The sequence below is a fragment of the Pinus tabuliformis genome, chromosome 8 (genome assembly GCF_031772625.1).
Source record: "Pinus tabuliformis cultivar Carrire ecotype Pingquan chromosome 8, CPIR1, whole genome shotgun sequence".
NCBI lineage: Eukaryota > Viridiplantae > Streptophyta > Pinopsida > Pinales > Pinaceae > Pinus > Pinus tabuliformis.
Window position 1 is genome coordinate 443457308 of NC_142294.1, and position 19067 is coordinate 443476374.

At 34.5% G+C, this 19067-nt stretch overlaps 1 pseudogene; it reads right to left on the reverse strand.

The window, feature by feature from the left end:
- Positions 1 to 9771: 9771 nt before the first annotated feature.
- LOC149235960 (E3 ubiquitin-protein ligase RING1-like) lies at positions 9772 to 11142 on the reverse strand (annotated as a pseudogene).
- Between the last annotated feature and the right edge of the window lie 7925 nt (positions 11143 to 19067).

The window sequence follows — 19067 nt, forward strand, 5'->3', positions numbered from 1 at the left end:
TGGGGGAGAGAGTGTTTCAGAAGAAGATTTCACAGGTTGATCTAGTATAGGAATCCCCCCTTCAAGATGTGGAATCTAATTATCAAATTCTTGAAATGATTTTTCATTTGCGAATCTATCCAAGTGATCAAGTTACCGCTCAACAACATTGTCATTTTTGGATGATTCAAGAAATATTACATCTCTAGATACAACAAAAATTTTATTGACTTCATCATAGAGACGGTATGCTTTGGAGGTGTTTGAATACCCCAAGAAGAAACACTTACGACTTCATGCGCCAACTTTGTTTCTATGTACCTTTGGTATCAAGGCATAACATGTGGAACCAAAGACCATGAGATGCTTTACCGAAGGAATGTGCCCATACCACATTTAATAAGGAATCTTGTTTCTAATAGGATTAGATGGACATCTATTATTTACATATACAACACATAGAACTGCATCAGCCAAAACATCAATTTTACATTTTTTTTAAACATCATGGAGCTCACCATATTTAATATTGTCCTATTCATTCTTTCAGCTACTCTGTTCTGTTGGGGATTATAAGGCACAGTTGTTTGATGTTTGATCCCATGTTGGCGAAGATAGTTTTCAAATTCATTTGAAGTGTATTCTTTTCCATTATCAGTGTGAATAGAGCCAATATGCGATTGTGCATCATTTTCAATCCATGTATGAAAGTTCTTGAATGTTTGAAAAGCATCAGATTTGTTCTTCATTAAATAAACACAACACATTTTGGTGTAGTCATCAATAAATGCCATCATATATTTATTTCCATTTGCAAAAGGAACAGGCATTGGACTACATAAAACTGAATGAATGAGTTCAAGTTTTCTATGTGCTCTGGAATGTGAATCATGAAAAGACTGTTTGCTATGCTTTCCTAGAATGCAAGCATCCCATTTCTTAAGTTTCCTAGGAATTGTAGGCAAACCAGTAACTCCATTTTTCTTCAACAAGTAGACGTTGTCATAGTTCAAGTGTCAAAATCTAGCATGCCATAATAAACTTGATGGAAATGTACCTTCATCATAATGAGAATTATATGAGAAATTTTGTTCTCGAGCATAGGTACCCTACAACTTGAGAATCCTTTCTTCTTCTATCCCTGTCATGACAAGTGAGTGGTCTGATGCTTTTCTCACCTCAACCTTGCCATCAAACATGTGAATGGAGTGTCCTTGCTAATGGATTTGGACCAAGGACAACAAGTTTCTCCTCAGTTGTGGGCAGGGAAAATTTTAAGAACCCCCCCTAAATTTATAAATATAATAAATGGGCGAATCTCCATGGTATATAGGAAAAATGGAAGGCGATTTTATCAATAATATAATATGCATATATAATTTTTTGGCGAATCTCTCACCAGGCATGGCGAATATTTTACTCAATTATAAAATCTTGTAAGATCTTGGGGAGTCTTTCACTAAATAATAAAAATTTGTAAAGTCCTAGTGAATCTTAGCATAGGCTACATGCTGGTTTAGTTCCCCCATTTAAATAGGCTACATTCCAGGTGAATACCATGGGTCAATATCATGTGCCATTTTGGTGAATACCATGGGTCAATACCATTTGCCATTTTTATTTTTATTAATTCTAATATTAGGGTTAATAATGGTTTTTTGCATGGTATTAATAACAATCTAGTCCATGGTATTTGTCCCATAGTATTTTGGCCATAGGTTTCACCTAAATATAACCCATTTTTTGAGTGTTCGTAAATATAAGGTGACTTATGGAGTAAATATAAAAAAATGTTTTATTTGTTTACCATACCTCTCGTTTATTTATATTTTATTAATTTACCATACCTCTTTTACAAATATGGTATTTGGCCCATAGGATTCACTTAAATAAAACCTCTTTCTTGAGCCTTCATAAATAGAACGAGGGTTATGGACTAAATATAAAAAGAGGTTTTATTTATTTACGATACGTCTAGTTTATTTATATTTTTATTTATTTACCATACCATTTGAGTAAGTATAAAAAGACATTTTATTTATTTACCATACCTCCACTTTACTTATATTTTCATTTGTCTACACCGTTACATGTATATAAGGTGACTTATGGAGTAAATATAAAAAATGTTTTATTTATTTACCATACCTCTTTTATAAATATGGTATTTGGCCCACAGGATTCACTTAAATAAAACCCATTCTTGAAAATGGGCAAATGGATTCACTTAAATAAAACCTATTCTTGAAAATGGGTGAATGGAAGGTTGTAAGTCCTAATTTCAAGGGCTAAATTTACCTTTTTTACCCTCTCCCTTAAAATAAGGTGGGCTATTTGAGGTGATTTGTAAAAATGTACTATGATGCAAAATATTTGCCCACTAAAAATTTAAAACCCCTTAATTTCGCCAAAGGGTGAACATTCGCCCCTAAAATTATCCTTGGTTGTGGTAGATATAAAACATGAGGTAGAAGAAAGTCTAGAAGCCTAGGCAATTTAAGCCTGATTAGGCCAAGCCATGATGGCTTGAGTTTTGATTTGTCTGCAAATTATACTGCTCCATCAACATTGTCAGTAAATTATTCAAAAGAATCTCTTCTAAAAGTCATGTGGCAAGTTTCTCTTGAATCAAGCAACCAATGATTTTTCCAAGAAGCAAGTGAAGCATTAAATAAGTCTTCATTTGCTCCAATATTATAGTGTGCCACAACATAATGACCGGATTCAAGTGTTTTACCTTTCTCTTTGTCATTAGTTTTACCTTTAGGTTGGTTTATTTCCTGCTCAATTCTGTCCCAAGGTAACTTGCATGTGGATGCATCATGTGATCCATTTCTTTTGCAACGTATGCAATGTAAATCTAACTTTTCTCCATGATAGTGTTTGCTCCCCCCCCCCCCCTGCCTCTGAAATTTCCTCTTCCTCTTCCTCTTCAACCATCTCTTCCTCTTGAATAATATTGAGCAAGATTCTTCTCTCTATGTGCAAGACACAGAGCCTCTTCAGAAGACTGGGGAGTTTTCTTCTTCCCAAAATATTTCTCTCTTTCAACAAATTTTTTCATAAGGGAGTCAAAGGTAATATCTTTTAGGTTTCCATTTGCTTGCAATGACTCAAGATAATTTGAGTAAGTGAGATAAAGTGCCTTGAGAAAAGCTATCAGAGGAATGTTGAGTTCAACATTAGTGACTTTGATATCACAGATAATAAATTTTACTTTTGATGCAAGAGCAAGAGGATCATCATTTTGTAATTCAAGGCTGAACAATTTAATCATGAGTTGAACAACTTCAAGTGAAGAGTGTGATTGTTACACTAAAATTTGTCACCATGACTATTTGCAGTCAGTATGGCTCCATCAATAACCATACTGTCCTCCTTGGCAAGTCTTATACCTCTGCTCCTCATGTCAAACTCCAAAAAAGAGAGAAAGCCTTTAAAAGTCAATATAACTCTGGTTACGCAGTTTCTCTTACTCTTACCTATGTGTACGCACCTCAAATTCATAATACCTGCATACTTGTACGCTCTGTCTGTAAAGGGGTGGGTGCGTACTCCTGTAAAGGTCAAAAGGCGCAAGTTTTACTTCAAAAAACTTACTTGTGGTCGATTCTAGAGCATTCTAGAAGATGGTTTGACGTGGATTGAGCGCCTCCAGATGGTTCATGCATCCCAATGAAAGAGGAACTTATCCCATGAAGAGGGGAGCTATCCCTTTGAAAGAGGAGCTTATCCCATTGATGGTGGACCTGATTAACTTCCTCCAAAGCATTATAAATACAGGCATTGGGCCAGAGGGAGGACAGGTCGAAAGCTGAACATTCCTAAGGGTAGATGCTGCTGAAATTAGGACTCCCTTATAGAGCTTGAGAGGAGAGATTCCAATCCTTTCTTAGCTTCATTTGGAAGTGGGTAAGCTGATCAAAGTAGAGGAGAACTCTTGCTGGACCCTAGGAGGGACCTGCACAACACCAAGGCACTGGTTGTAATGGTTTCTTTTGTTTCCAATTAATACAATTAAGTTCATTTTTCTCAACAAGTTGTTATATATAATTTGTTTCATAAACTCCTTGGTCTTTATGATGAATATGTTTTATTATATGAGTTATTCAGTTGCTATGTAATCGTTTGCTTGTTAGTGAATGCAGGCTTCAAGGAGAAGGAGCTCATTTGGATCAGAGAGGCTTGGCTGCTACAAACAACGTTGGACTAAAGGTAAGGCTTGAACACCTGGTTGCTTTCATTTTAAATGCATGTTTAGTGAAAGATAGTGCTTGATTGTTTTGTTTGTCACTAGAAAGCCTTAGCTTCTAGGGAGCTCGGTTTTGTCCGCAAAATTGACTCTTTCCGCATGACAGTGAGTCATAGAGTTCCTTCAATTTTTGTAAGGCTTCAAAAGCATTTGAAAATGGCAACTCACCTCTTCATTTATTGATGATGCAATCAATGCATAAGCCTTGTTGTTCTTATTTTCCCAAATGGTGAATTCCTTATCTGAGGTAGGTTGATCTGGTTCTTTGTCTTCGTCTCCAACACAAACTCCTTTCCAAAGTTCATTAAAAATGAGAGTTTGTTTATTTTTTCTTGACCATTCTGGATAGTTCTCTTTCCCAGAGAGAACTACTCCAACAATAGATATTAGTGAATGCATTCCCAAAAAGAAAAAGAAAAAATATCTACTTTTGATTTCCAAAACAAACAAAACCTTTCTAGATATCTTCTGTTTAGGTGGAAAAGACTTCATTATATTAATACTTTCAATGTATCATATATTCCTCCACTCACAAATATGATGGTTTCAACATATAAACCATATAATATATATCCAAAAAAATACCATCCAAAATTCTCATTCTATTATCACCATTCGAAAATCTCAACAAACTTTAATACTACCACCACTTTCAAAGGAGTTGAATGCGCTTCACACCATATACATTCACCATACCTCAAAATTTTGTTTGTAGAATAGTAGCAATGAATTTGCAACCAGTTTGAAAAATACCCCAACAATGTTCAACGCTATGACAACCATAGCTATGGGAGTGGAACTGAGGAACAGGCGCAGATGCAATAGAATTTGGCAAGGACGATATCTCCTTTCACAGAAATGGTTCAATTTGACAGGAAATGGGAATGACCATTCAACAGTCCATTGTGATAGCATAACTGTGTAATTATATGACCCGATGTCGGGAGGGTGTATATGGCAGTGGTGTCACGGTGAAAAAAATGAATTTATATATGGCAGGGATTTATATGCAGACTTTCAAAATATTCATATTGAAATATCAGACCACATTTGAGATCGTAAAATATAGAGAAAATGTTGTATTGTTCAGCGTATGTAGCGTTTTCCTAAGCGCATGCAGCGTTTTGATATCAGACCAGCAACACAATCATTCAATGCATATAAAATAATTCATACCAGTAGTCTCCAAATATTGATATAATGGAGGGTTATTTGGTCTTCTACCAAACTCAGAGCATACTCAGTCCAGCACCATGCTCCAGGGAATAATAGACTCAAATTCAGTTTCAATCGCAGTGTTGGCCATAACACCATGCTTCATCCTGCACCACCCTTCCAGCTCACAGTTGCAGCACTTCCTGGCATCACATGACCATTCCACGTAGCAACTGGCTCTAGTCTTCATAGTAGGTAAAGCAATGCCTTAATGCAGCAAATCGACCCTTCAGCACTCCCACTGCATTTAGACTAGTGAACTAAATAATGCACAAAATCTTACAGGGATAAGTTAGAGAAATCACCAGCGGAGGTGTATAGGATGCAAAGAAGGTGACAGTTCTACAAAAATAGGTAGAACATGAGGGAGTTACAAAGGGAGGAAAGCTAAAATTAGAATTGGCTTGGATACCATGTCAGGCCAGGAGGTAACTCCTCAAATGAGATTATATTATTCATTTAGGCTATTCATTATTATATACATGAGGGAGTGACTATTGAGTTTCATCTCTCGATGACTCTCCATTTTCTCTATTATTTATTTACACTATTTATAGTTGTTCACCCAATCCCTATGATTATGTGTCAACAATTAGGTGTCAACACATACAACTAAAGGATCATGTTGTTTATTATACTTAACACTATTGTACAATGTTCTACTACAATCCTCCTAAAGGAAGATCAATGTGATTGGAACACTATCCAAACCACACAGATATGCTAACTCTAAAGACATGGAAACAAGAAAAACATGAAAAGCCATGAATTTTTCCTAAGGGACATGAATAACACCATTTTGAGAAGCAATTTACCAAATAAATCATTACCCATAACCTTCTTCTTACTTCCCATAATTATCCTCTTTCTTAAAATGCACTAAATCCTACTCCCAATGCTCCAAAACATAATTAAAATGGTTGTCGTGGTTGTGGTAGCTCTTGTTGTGAATAAAATGAGTGATAGGAAGAGACTTCTTACAAGAAAAAATAACCAAGACAACAAATGTTGATGTCAGTGATAGACTCAATTCAATTAATTTCTAGATGAATGATTGAACAACATAAATACATCTTAACCTTAGATTTATTAAACTTAGAGAGAGATAGAAAACCAAAATAAAAATACTTTAATACTTAATGCATATTCGTAATTACTTGTGATGTTTTTGGTTATTACAATTCTTTATATCTTCTTTCTTGTAGTTCATCAAGCAATTACCAAAGAAGTAGCACATAAAATCATAGACATTAGATGTAGGCACTATGCAAGTTCAAAACCCCCCTCAAGGGGAAATCCCAGTCAAGAAATTCTTCCTTTAAATAGTATTATATTGAGACTCTTCACCATAGGCAAAGACCAAACTTTCCCTCCACACCAAGTCAGCCTCACAGAATTTCGACCCCTTTCCAACAACTTCGACTAGGCAAAAACTTCCAGAAACAATGAAACTTGGAAGATTTCAATCTCCCAATCTAGGGCATGAAGTAGAGAGAAAGAGGCACCAAAGTTTCAATTTTTCTTTTCTCCTTAGACTTCCCCAAACTCTCACTTACTTCGGCTTCTCGGAAACAGACTTCGCAGTTTTCCTAGTTACAAGAGATATCAAACTTCTTGTGAGAGATTGATGATCCAAACGAACTCGACTTGCTTGTATTTATAAGCTCCATGTGAGGTCAAATTAGGGTCCTTAGGCCAACTTGATCTCTTCTAGGCTGACTTGATGTGGAGGATACATAAATTATATTTGACTCAATACTTAACCTTTTTACATTATTCAAAATCCCAAGAAGGGTCTCTTTAAAAGTACAATGACTATAAGGCTCAAAATAAATCCTATAAGTCCTCAATGGGGGCCTTTACCTAAAACATAGTGACCTATGCATGAAACCCCTGCTTTAATAAGTCACAATAATAATAATAATAATAATAATAAATATTTTATTTATTCCTTTGACAAGTATATTACATGATGACTCAAATACATTAAATGAAGACCAAACCTAGTTACATTTTCCAACATCATGGTGTCTGCCCACATATTATACTTTTCTGCACCTAAAAGTTTTTCTGTCTAATCATTTGACACACCATAGATAAGGGATGATGCCATATGCACACAAATTTCACAACTTCAATCCTATCAATTAAACTCAACACCAATTTAACTTTGCTTTGTCACCAAAGGTTAGTTTTCTATGGAGACATAACTGATAAAAGCATAGAAAACTATAATAAAAATCAATTAATCAAAAGAATACATAACACACTAATGTTGGGTATCATATACCCTACAAGCAATTCGCTTAACTTAACTTGGATTCTATTGATAAAAACTATTTCCTAAGCATGCCCAACTTTCTTGGTCTCATCCTTAGCTCTTTGACATGGATCTTCTTTGGTCTCCAATCTCATAGATTCCAAATATATTATTGCTTTAATATATTTTTAGGAGATAAAGTTGGCAAATCAAGAAATAGTGTGATGCCTGATTGTGCAAAAATATGCTATAAGGGAACTAGAATAAGAAAGACGAGTGGAAAACCATGTTAGTTCTTTGTGCTAGGTGATTCTTTGTTGATCAAATTTCTCAACAAATGAAAACTTTAGAGAAAAAAATCTCATATTTCAATAAGAATCATCGTTTCTAGATACACAATATCTTTGAATGAGATTTGGAATTTTGTTCCTTAAGTGTAACCCGCTAGGGGGGACTCCAATTACAACCCTCGAGATGAGACTAACATAAATTTACATTTTTTCTCTAATTTTCAGAACTTAAGCATTTCCTCATTTTCATGATCAAGTATATCTCTCATCAACTCTTTGCTGATGGCACAATTCTCCTTCGACAAAATCCACAAAATACCACTAAACGTTGTCCTTATAAAAGAAAGATGGAGTTGAGTGATAAGAAATTCCACTATCTATTCCTAAAATCATATCTATTGCTAAGAGAGAACCTTGCAAATCTAGGAGATCCATTTAAAGAAGTCTCCGGGAGCTTTCATATCTCTAGGAATTCCTATCTGAATTAAAGTAAAAATAACTGGGAAGAGATAGGAGAGAAAAAAAAGAGTGAAGGACTCAATCCTTACAAAAGAGATGGATATACCAGGGAAGGATGCTCCATCTATTGAATGCATCTTTCAGTCTGTGCCTTATCTTCTGTTGGAGAATCCATATACATCTAAATGTGTTCTTCAAGAGATAAGAAAGGTTATAAAAGAAGATGCCCCTTTTAAATTGGTGTAGAATTTAATAGGAGGAAATAGTAATCCATCATTTAACAACCACTAATAATGGTTGGGAGTATAATGGACCATTCAGTATCTAATTGTACATCAGGGTAAAAGCTCGTGTTCTATTGGAGTTGAGGTTAGAAAGAAGGTAAAGTCTAACTTTCCCAAACACCGCAAGCTGTGTTGAAGTGTTGTTCCATATAAGATCTTTCATACACACATTATAATTCTAAGTGAGTCCCTAGAAACTAAATTTTGTAGAAGAATTCTTACCTAAATAGATATTTATGTTAAAGGCTTGGAGTCCAACCATTCATATGATGAGATTACATCTTGTTACATTCCCATAAAATATTTATTTTTGTTTTTTCTAATTGATATTGACAAACAATCTTAAGAAAGTAATGCATATTCCATACAAGAATTATAGGGATTATTGAACCAGGTTGCAAGAAGTCATAGTTCATTCCATTGATCAAAAGAACAACTTCTTAAGGAGGCATGGACAACTTTCATGCTTAGAATTGGTGCGTGGGATCATCTAAGTAACAGAGGTGCTTACATTCAATTTCTAATATTGGAAAGTTTAACCAACCTAGATTCTGAACTGAAATCAAAGAATTATCACCATTCTGTTGCTATCATTTTCTATTGTTATTTCTCATGACTAAATTATATTGTCACATTCATAACAATATGTTTTTTTTCATTTTAATTCTTTATGCTTCAAAATTTTTGCAAAGAAATATGCATTGATCTAATGACATGTAACATTTTCCTTAAAAATACCTTAAAATCCCTTAATAGTAGAGAATTAACATCATTCATCGAAAAATAACTTGATCCATTGATCATCATTACAACCTATTTGTTGTAGTAGACTTAGTATTCCACAATAATGAAAACTAAGGTGACGAATAAAAAAACTGAAGATGTAAATAAATTTTCAGTGTGGAAATAGGAAAATATCTGAACTAGTCCTTATTTCATGCTTTACATGGAATTGTTGAATGGCTTGAAAATCATACCTTTAAAAAGATTGAATTCTAGCTAGCCATAGTTGCTGATATATGTTACAAACCATCAGTCTAAGTCTCCCTCTCTTGCTTCATACATAGGATTATCACAAGCATCATCTACCCTCGTAGTAGCTAAGTTGTTCCCCTGAACATCATTTCCCTCATTTGGTCTACTAGAAACAATCTCTCCACTGTTTTCATTACCAGAACTTGTTTCAGCTTGAGCTTGATGAGTTGTTAAAAAGGAAGCTCTAAATGGCCCCGCAACAGATACCTTGAAGTTCCTGCTTGTCCCTCTACCACTATCATTAACATTAGCTTCTTCGTGGGAAGGATATATAGTAGCATCACCACCACCAGAAGCTTCTTGTTGATTTGGGACAATACTACTAGTACCGACTGTGGTATTTCAAATACTACTAATACCAACCATGGTATTTCTAGAGCCCATTTCATTATTACTGTTATTTGATGTTCCCAAAATACCCCATGAAGAAAACCCATCAAGATTTCCACCTTTCCCATCTGATGTGCCACTAGAATTTCGAACCCAGGGAGAGACTTTCCCATGAGAGCGAGCCTTCTCATACTCCATTGCATATGTGGGAGTATAATATCAACAAAATGGAAAAGAATTAAGATGTTCAAGCCATGGAAGAATGAAAATAGAATGGTACATGTGTTTACAAGGCATTTGTCTTACTTTGGTGCCCACTTCAAATTCATCCTTGCATATTGCACACAGTGTAGAATCAGTAACAAGAAAGTCTTGGGTAATTTTAATGGTGGGAATTGTTCCTATGGAAGCTTTGGACGTGGGAGGTGTACCATACTTGTTGGGAACATTTTCTACCAGTTGTTGAATAAGCTGATCTAAACTAGGCCCAAGGAAATAATCCCCAAAGTTACTAGGTAATCTGGTTGGTCACGCCCATGTGATGTCATCAACAAAGAATTCCACATTCCCCCCACACAAACCCATCAAATTATGCATCATTTGATCATGAGTAAACATCATAGGATTTAACCCATCAAGATCCATCCAAATTCATACCCTTCCTCCTCTCCCTCTGCACTCCTCATCATTGGTATTACTATTGTTGTTGTTGTCATCATTGTTCCCATGTTGGAAGAAAGTAGCAACGGATTTCATCATTTAGGTTATGCCATGAATAGATGTAAGAGTTATAGAGTGACCCCTGGAGGGACTTGTTCCATCTTGCCATGGCTGGAATCACAACCCTCCTTGCTCTTGCCCCTACCCTCCCCCGGGTGTATATGGGTGGTACCCAACATTTGGTGTTAGTCTCTCCATTTCCTTGACAAAGCCTCCATTGCAATGGGGGAAAATGAGGCCCTCATCCTGTGCATCAATTCTGATACTCCTATGGAACTAATGACACTAGTAACTATGCCCTTCTCTTATGGATGACATCCTTATCTGTATCCCACCCAATTCCTCCCTTCCTCCCCCCCTGATGTTGCTCAAAACATGTGATCCAATACCATCTTCCTACTGGTGACAGGCATCATCGTGACTCTAGAAAAATGATACACATCAAAATTATTTATTGATTCCACTACAAATGGACCCAATGCACCTTGAGACCTCAAATCTCAAGTTTGATTATATTTGTTCCCGTGTGATCTCCATCCTGAGAAACACAACCATTTCTCATCTTTCCACCTAAATGCATGACTGTTGGACATGAACGAGCTTCAGGTCCAGAGCATCCAGGTGCTTCTCCTTGCAAATGTTTAACAATGCCTCTTTCTAGCCTCTTTGTTCATTATCGATACTTATGAGGTACATTACTAGGGATCAATATCATAGAAGGGGTTTTTATAAACCCTATTGTAGGCTTAAATATATGTTAAATTCCCGCCTAAAGATCATTAACTTTTTATCCCAACAACTCTATTTTTTTTTGGGGGGGAATGGGTTTGGTTTTTTTTGGGTTCATAGTGTAAGCCCTAAAGTTTGTTTGGGTCTTATTTTTTTCTCTGCATAAAATGGGGATTAAAATAACATTTAGTTTTTAATACATATTAAAACAACTAAAATATATTTTTATTTAAATGTGCAAAGGAAAATAAAGCAATACACTCTCCTATTCTTATGGTACATCTTTTTCAATCTTCGTGATGATTTATTAAAGCATACTTTCGTAAATCTAACTTTTCAGTTATAATATAATTTTTTTTTAAGGATTTAAATAATATTTAACTTTTAATATATTATCTTATGATAATATATTTTAAATGTGATTGGATATGATAATATATTATAGATTGAATTGGATTAGAGTTAATGTATTTTTATAGAAATAAATATTGATTATGTAAAATATGTATAAATTTTACTTTCAAATATTAATGGTGTTTTTTTTAAACTATGTAAGCTAATAGGTGGCTTAGAGATTCAAGTATTTAAAATAAATGCACATTTAAAAAAACATATAAGCATTTAAAAAAACATATAAAATCTTTTTAACATAAAGAATGTTTTTTAAATATTTTTTATTAAAAAAATCATGATATATTTCTTTTAGTGTATATATATTATTTTCGAGTTTCTTAGAATTTTTTTAAAGAGTTGTATAATTCTTGTGGATGATTATTGTTTTTCATAGTTTTACATAAATTTTTTCTCTTATTCTATTATTCTTATAGTGCTAAATCCATTATTTGTTGGAGTAATTTGGACTATGTCCGTGGTCAAATTAGTGACTACTACTATAACAACAAGAGTATATACAACAACCAATAAACTAGATATACCAAGAATTTATTCGATAGGCATGAGCAAGTCTCCCAACAATCCTCAACAACAGAATTCATTTGATAACAATGGAAATTGTGAGAATCAGATAGATGCCATAGGTGTACATTAGGGCAAATGTCAAATGGAGATGAGAAGGGTATTAGATAATGGTTAGCCTAACCAATTTCAAAAAGGGACACCTTTGGTGTAATTAAGGTTTTTCATATACAATGGATTAAAGTAGGGAGGGTAGATTATGGTATTGAACCAATTATTTATAATTAAAATTTATAATTCATGTAAATAGAAGTAAATTATCTAAAATAATTAATGGTAATTTATGCCCATGGTAGAATAGATGGTGATAGGGTGTACTGTTAAGGAATTTTGTGGTGTTAAGGTCACTGATTTGAAACTCCGTAGGGAAAAATATGGTCATGTTAAGGGCGGGTGTGGCCGAGCCTAGGTAGTCATGTCGTGTTGTAAAAGGAGGTGTTGGCCCACTCCCATTTTAGATAATTTGTTAACCTTTGAATTTAATAACCCTTGAATGTCATCAAATGATATAACCCTAAATATTCTAATAAGCTCCATAATTCTAATCATCCTCTGATCCAATAAAGAAGTGTATAAGGAAGTATAACCTTTCATACACTCTATAAAAGCCTTTGAATCCCCTATTACTTATAAGTTTAGATTGTTGAAGTAAGAAAATTAAAATGACTAATTGATATTATTGTAGTTCTTGTTAGGTAGTCATATTTTTGTTCCTAGAATAAATTAGTCATTCATGTTAGTCATTTTTAGTAGTATTACTTATTAGCTAGTCATATATTTTAACTCAAGACTAAATTAGTCATTTATGTTAGTCGTTTTTAGATGGGTCTCTTAATTTTCTAATTTTTGGTAGTATTTCACTTGGAAAAGTTGTGGTGACTAATGTTTTTAGTCACTTAGTCACTAATTTAACCATTTTCTACTAGTAAGACTTCAATTTCATATTCTTTTGATCCGAATCTTTGGGTTTGTATCCTCACTCTTCTTTTGACCTCTAAGCTTTATCATAATGGATTTTGGCCATCATATTCTCTTCTAACCTCATACATTAGGGCACATCTGCTAGCTTGTCAGTGGCCGTCCTTCTAGCGCCAAAAATGTTGATGGCCAAAACAAACCATGTCCAACATTATGGAAATCACCTAGTCAGGGCCCCAATTAAACCTTTTTCCATTTTGTGTGTTGATTTCAGCTAGTATAAAGTCCCAATTGCCTCAACCTAAATCTAACTTGAAATAAATATATAACCTAATATAAACTAATCTAAAACTTGAAAATGATAATAGCTTAAACTAAACTATAGCTAAATCTATCTTCTACTTGTTGAGGCATGATAATGCTTATTTTTATTGACCAGAAAAAAGAAAAGACTTTCATACTTGTAGCTTCTTGAAAGAGGTGGTCTCTTGGGTTGACTGAAAAGTGGGCTCATCCAAGCGACTACGAAAGTTTTCTCCTACACAAGGACACTTTCATTCAAAATATAATTAAAACTAAATCCTAAATGCAACCTAACTAAAGCGAAGAAAACAAAGAAAATTATTCTAATCTGGTGAATAGAAAATAGTTCCTATATACTAGGTCCAATCGTTTAAAAACAAGGATTAAACATGATGTTTAATATTAATACTAGGTTACAAAAATAGTTCTAATAACTAGTATTATTTAGTCTCATTCTTTTTTTTTGGAGAATCGTTATTGACTAAAAATGATAAAAAGAAATATATGATTAGAACATGGAAATAATTCTCATGCTTAAATAACTAATAACCCAATCTATATTGGAAAATATCTAAGAAAATAGTTACCATACATTCATTAATGTACATGATCATATTCTGAGATAGATAACAACATCCATATCAAGAGAATAATTTGCTTGAAAAGACAATAGTACTCATTTATGCAAATCAACATGTATATCTAAGATAAAACTTATAATAGTGAATATTTATTATTGTATTTAAATTGATAACAATATTCAAACTTAAATACAAACAAAAAAATTAGGTCTTCTACCTTGTCCACCATCTTGCAGAGAATTCTCCAAACGTTTTTCTCCCAAGTCCAAGCTTTGTCTTGAAATGATTGATTTACAAAAATGCAAACTCATTCCCCTATGGTATAGAAGATAACACTCCATAACGCATCCCTCAATTCTGATCTAGGTCTAGATATATCTCTAACTTCCAATCTTTAAGAAATCCTCCTCTACAATAGCGTATATATTTTTTTCCCTAATAAAAACCCCCTCTATAGTGCTCTTCGATCCTTATTTTATAAAATATCAAGATTACATCAAATCCTTGAATGCTGAATAGATTCCATATGGAAAATTCAAGTTTGATGTTAAATAGAGCTGAAAAAATCCATTTTTGGATCCTGCAACCAAATTTCCATCTTGTGAATTGAAATAGGTTTGTTATCTTTCATTTATTCACTCTAAGCCCCCAGCAAAGCTTCGAGGCATTGATCTAATCCACTGAAGCTCAGGATTTTCTTACCTTTAAACCAGCATAGATCCATCTTAAATACACATCTAACATAAGCCGAGAGGGATCCAATTTCTTCACGTGCAATTTTTTTTTATGAGCCCACTTTATTTAATTGTTTTGAATAGTTATTTTTATTTTTTTATTTTTAGATTTTTTAAAATTTTTATTTTGGCCTACATGAACAAAACTCCAACTTTGATGAAGGACAGACAATGTTACACTACACATCATATTGGGTTGTCGAATGAGCCTCTCAGCTCAACAAGGAAGACTTTGTAAAAAATCTTTGTTAGAAAAATATTCCTTTAATTACATCCATAGGTTTTTTTTTTCAAATTTGGGGATTTATAAGTTGGGTTCATTTTTTGATAATAATAATTTGGTCAGATATGGCACCATGATACTTGGGATTGTAACCCATTTCATCCCTATTAACCTGTAAAAATAAAAAGTACACTATATTTAAACAACAAATGTCTTTAATATCGTAACAAAGGCAATAAAGAAATCTAAGGTCCAAAATTATGAACATGTAGTTTGTTTGGCCAGATAACATATTAATTGTTTTAGAAATATTTTAATTTATTATTTCATTTTATTGTTTAACATTTTTCTTTTTAACAATGTGCCATGGACACTATTCAACCATGTATGTTGAGTTATTGTCAATTGTGTGTGAAAAAATATGGGAGGAACTTAATATGTGCGTCTTGTTACATGCATTCCAAATGTGTTGTATCAAAACTCTGCAAAGGCACATTTGAAAATGTTATGTGAACCTCATGATTTAAATTAGAAGCATGAATTATGTGCTCCCATCATATTATGGTAACATTATTTGTTTTATATGTGCACACATTCCTTTGGATTCTTGAGAATATAACAATGTTGACCTAGTTAAAATGTAAAATTAGTTGGGTGGTTTTCCAGGGTGGGATACTTTTCCACGTTTTACTCAGGAACTAGGTAAATATAATTATTTTTTGGGACCAGGTAATTCATGCCCCACTCTACATTATGTATTGGAGGAAACACTTGTGATGGTCAAGAAGTTGCGAACCCAAGTTGATCAGTCAACCAAATCATGAAAAATTTCAATCATTGGAAACTTGTTGGAGAGGGAGGGAATGAGTGTTTCGGGAATAACTACCCTAGGGGTTTGGGTTAGAACCCCAATAGAGCAAAAGAAAACTACAACAAGAAACACTCATACAGCTCAGGAAAAATGCTTATATAATCAAACTATGTAAGAGCGACTATCCCTGGCTTTCCTTTGTTCAAGTAGGTCCCACAAGGTTCAGATCCTTTGCAACTCCCAATGTTCTTCAAACCTGAAAATCATTCAATTAAAACATACATAGCAATATAGAAGTAAAGAATATTCGTGAATTGACTTTATTTCATATAAACAAATTATTTATCATACATCAAAACAACATCCATATATGAGTTACAACATAATCTGATTCATAAACATGGTTAATTTCAGAAACAAGACAACATTTATTTTAGTGCAGTAAGCTATAAATAACATGGAGAGAATTCACCTGAGTCTTGTTCTTTTGGCTCCAAGTGGAACCATCCTTTGGATTCATCCTATCCCAACCTTCAACAATCTTCTTCCATAACCAACACCATGATATCTCAAGCAAGAGGGAGAATATATATAATCAAAGAAACAAGGGTTTCCTGAAGCTTGGGGAAGTGCATGAGGCACATGGATTCATCAGACTCAGTCAGGGATAATCTTAGTATAATAACTCTATCTCTTCTCCCTTAAGGCCTTCCCATAAAGGTGTATTTATACCTCTCCCAATTAGTTTTTTAGTTGGGAAACAGTTGGTCCACGGGAACTAGGAGGTAATCAACAAGTAAAACCCATGAACTCCACCCATAATTAAGGAAATTTAATTTTTTTAAGCGTTTTAATAGATATATGCGGGTTGGGTATTGATTGACCTGCATTTACACGCTTTTAGCTCAGGGTAAAGTAGCGTACAGGGAATAAAACACTGCTTTTTATATATTTGGATCAAGTCTGGAAGGAGGGGTTGCCCTAGGTCATAAACCAAGCATCACACCAAGAGTGGTAAATGGTGCTATAATAGATGCCCCCTAATATATGAGGTCATAAGGGGTACATGATGGCCAAAATGTATTAAGTGTATGGAAAGAATCTTGTCGAGACTAAGAAGGACTTCACCATAATTCAGCTTGCCAAGCCATCAAAAGAGATCAGAAAGAAATTGTTGTATGAGGCGGGCATACCCATGCTCAGAGAAAGTAAAGCATTTCCGCATATCAAGTACAAGCAGATCCAATATGTATACAAGTACAAAGGAACTAAAAGTACATAATGGATCATCCGATCGTGATTGAAAAAGTACATGTCGAAATATCACATATAAGAAGAAAATCAATGATGTTGAAGGGTGAAGCTAATCACTGATGTCAAAAACTGATCCCAATAGTAACAAATGAACATGATGGAATAAAATGATACTACATCACAACTCGGATGCCAGCATATAAGATGTTGTTGTGAATAATTGCAACATATAAGGTGGATAGTGTCAACTAGTAGTAAGGGGAGCAACTGACAAGTGAACCAAAAGATGTTGATGCAACTCAAGGTCTTCACCGACCATTGCGGCACATTTCTACACAATGGGAATAAATGATTTGAGGTTGACCACATGAGAAATCATTTGATTACCATTCATTGATGTATACCATTAACAAACAAGAGACTACTCATCAATAATGATAATAAGAGTCAAGGTACCCAGTACAATCTAACAAGTGTGAATGCATGAGCTCAAGTCAAACGCCTGGAAGAATCTATCAATCAGGTGACAATGATGGTTTCCCACTGTCGATATTGAAGGAATCTGCCACTAATGAATGCAAACCCCAAGGTACTACCAAATGGACTCTAGATCTTTTTCCCAGAGAAAATGAGTTGTATTCAATAGGAAAAGATCCGCTAAAAGGAAGGAATTAAGGCATCATTCATCAATCTAGCACAAGTGTAACTCGTTGGCCAATAATGTGGAAGGAATTGGATGAAAAAGATGTAGTAACCCAATCGAAGCAAGTTTTTGGCATACACAAGATGTAGCTAGGATATGATAAAAACCCTCTAAACCAACCAATAATGAAAGTTGACACAAAGGTGAGGAATCCACCAATAGGGTCAAATGGAAACCAAGGCACTGCACGAATCCCAATGTGTGATAATAAAAGCTAATGTCAAACACAAGGGAAGCCACTCAGTTAAATACCTATGATACTGATCTATGTTGAGCACAAGGTGACCTATCAATAATGAAAATAGGGCTAGGGTGCGGCTCTAGGTCTACCCTCAGAGCAATATGTCGTAGTCGATAAGGACAGGACCCGCCAACAAGAAGTCAATGGAGACCTTCTCAAACTAGCATGAGCAAAGGACCAATATAACTGTTGTGATGACAAACATGAAACTAACAACCAAGGATGGCTGACTAAAAAATAGGTCAAGAGACACCACAGAGAGGTCGACTCAGACTTACTTCCCTTAAAAAAAAGCATGACTCAATGATGACTATATGGCAACATAGGATAACTATGTATAAGTTTGTAATGCAAGAGGCCTGAGAAAACTCTCCATATGATTGGAAGAGGTAAACAATCGGAGGAGTATTGACTCAATAACAAGGTTAAGGCACACCTAAGTCAAACTAAATCCCACCCAAATGGAGGAGAGACTTTCTTTGGAGTGATTTGTTCAAGGGTGACATGACTGACTCTAGATGCCAACAAAATATGGAAATGTTGTCCCGTTCCCGCTCTTTTTGGAATATATAATTTTTTTGTGTTTTCCTTTAAGTTGGGAAAGGAATAAAAGAATGCTATAGTACAATGGAAAGAACGAGTGTCAGAGAAACAGATGATCTAGTTCCCGGGAGGGGAACATTCCTATGCTCAATGCAGGGAGTCGAAACTGGTCAAGGACACTCAAAGGGATGCTCTTTCCATGGGTAAAAGGATGCATCAAATTACAGA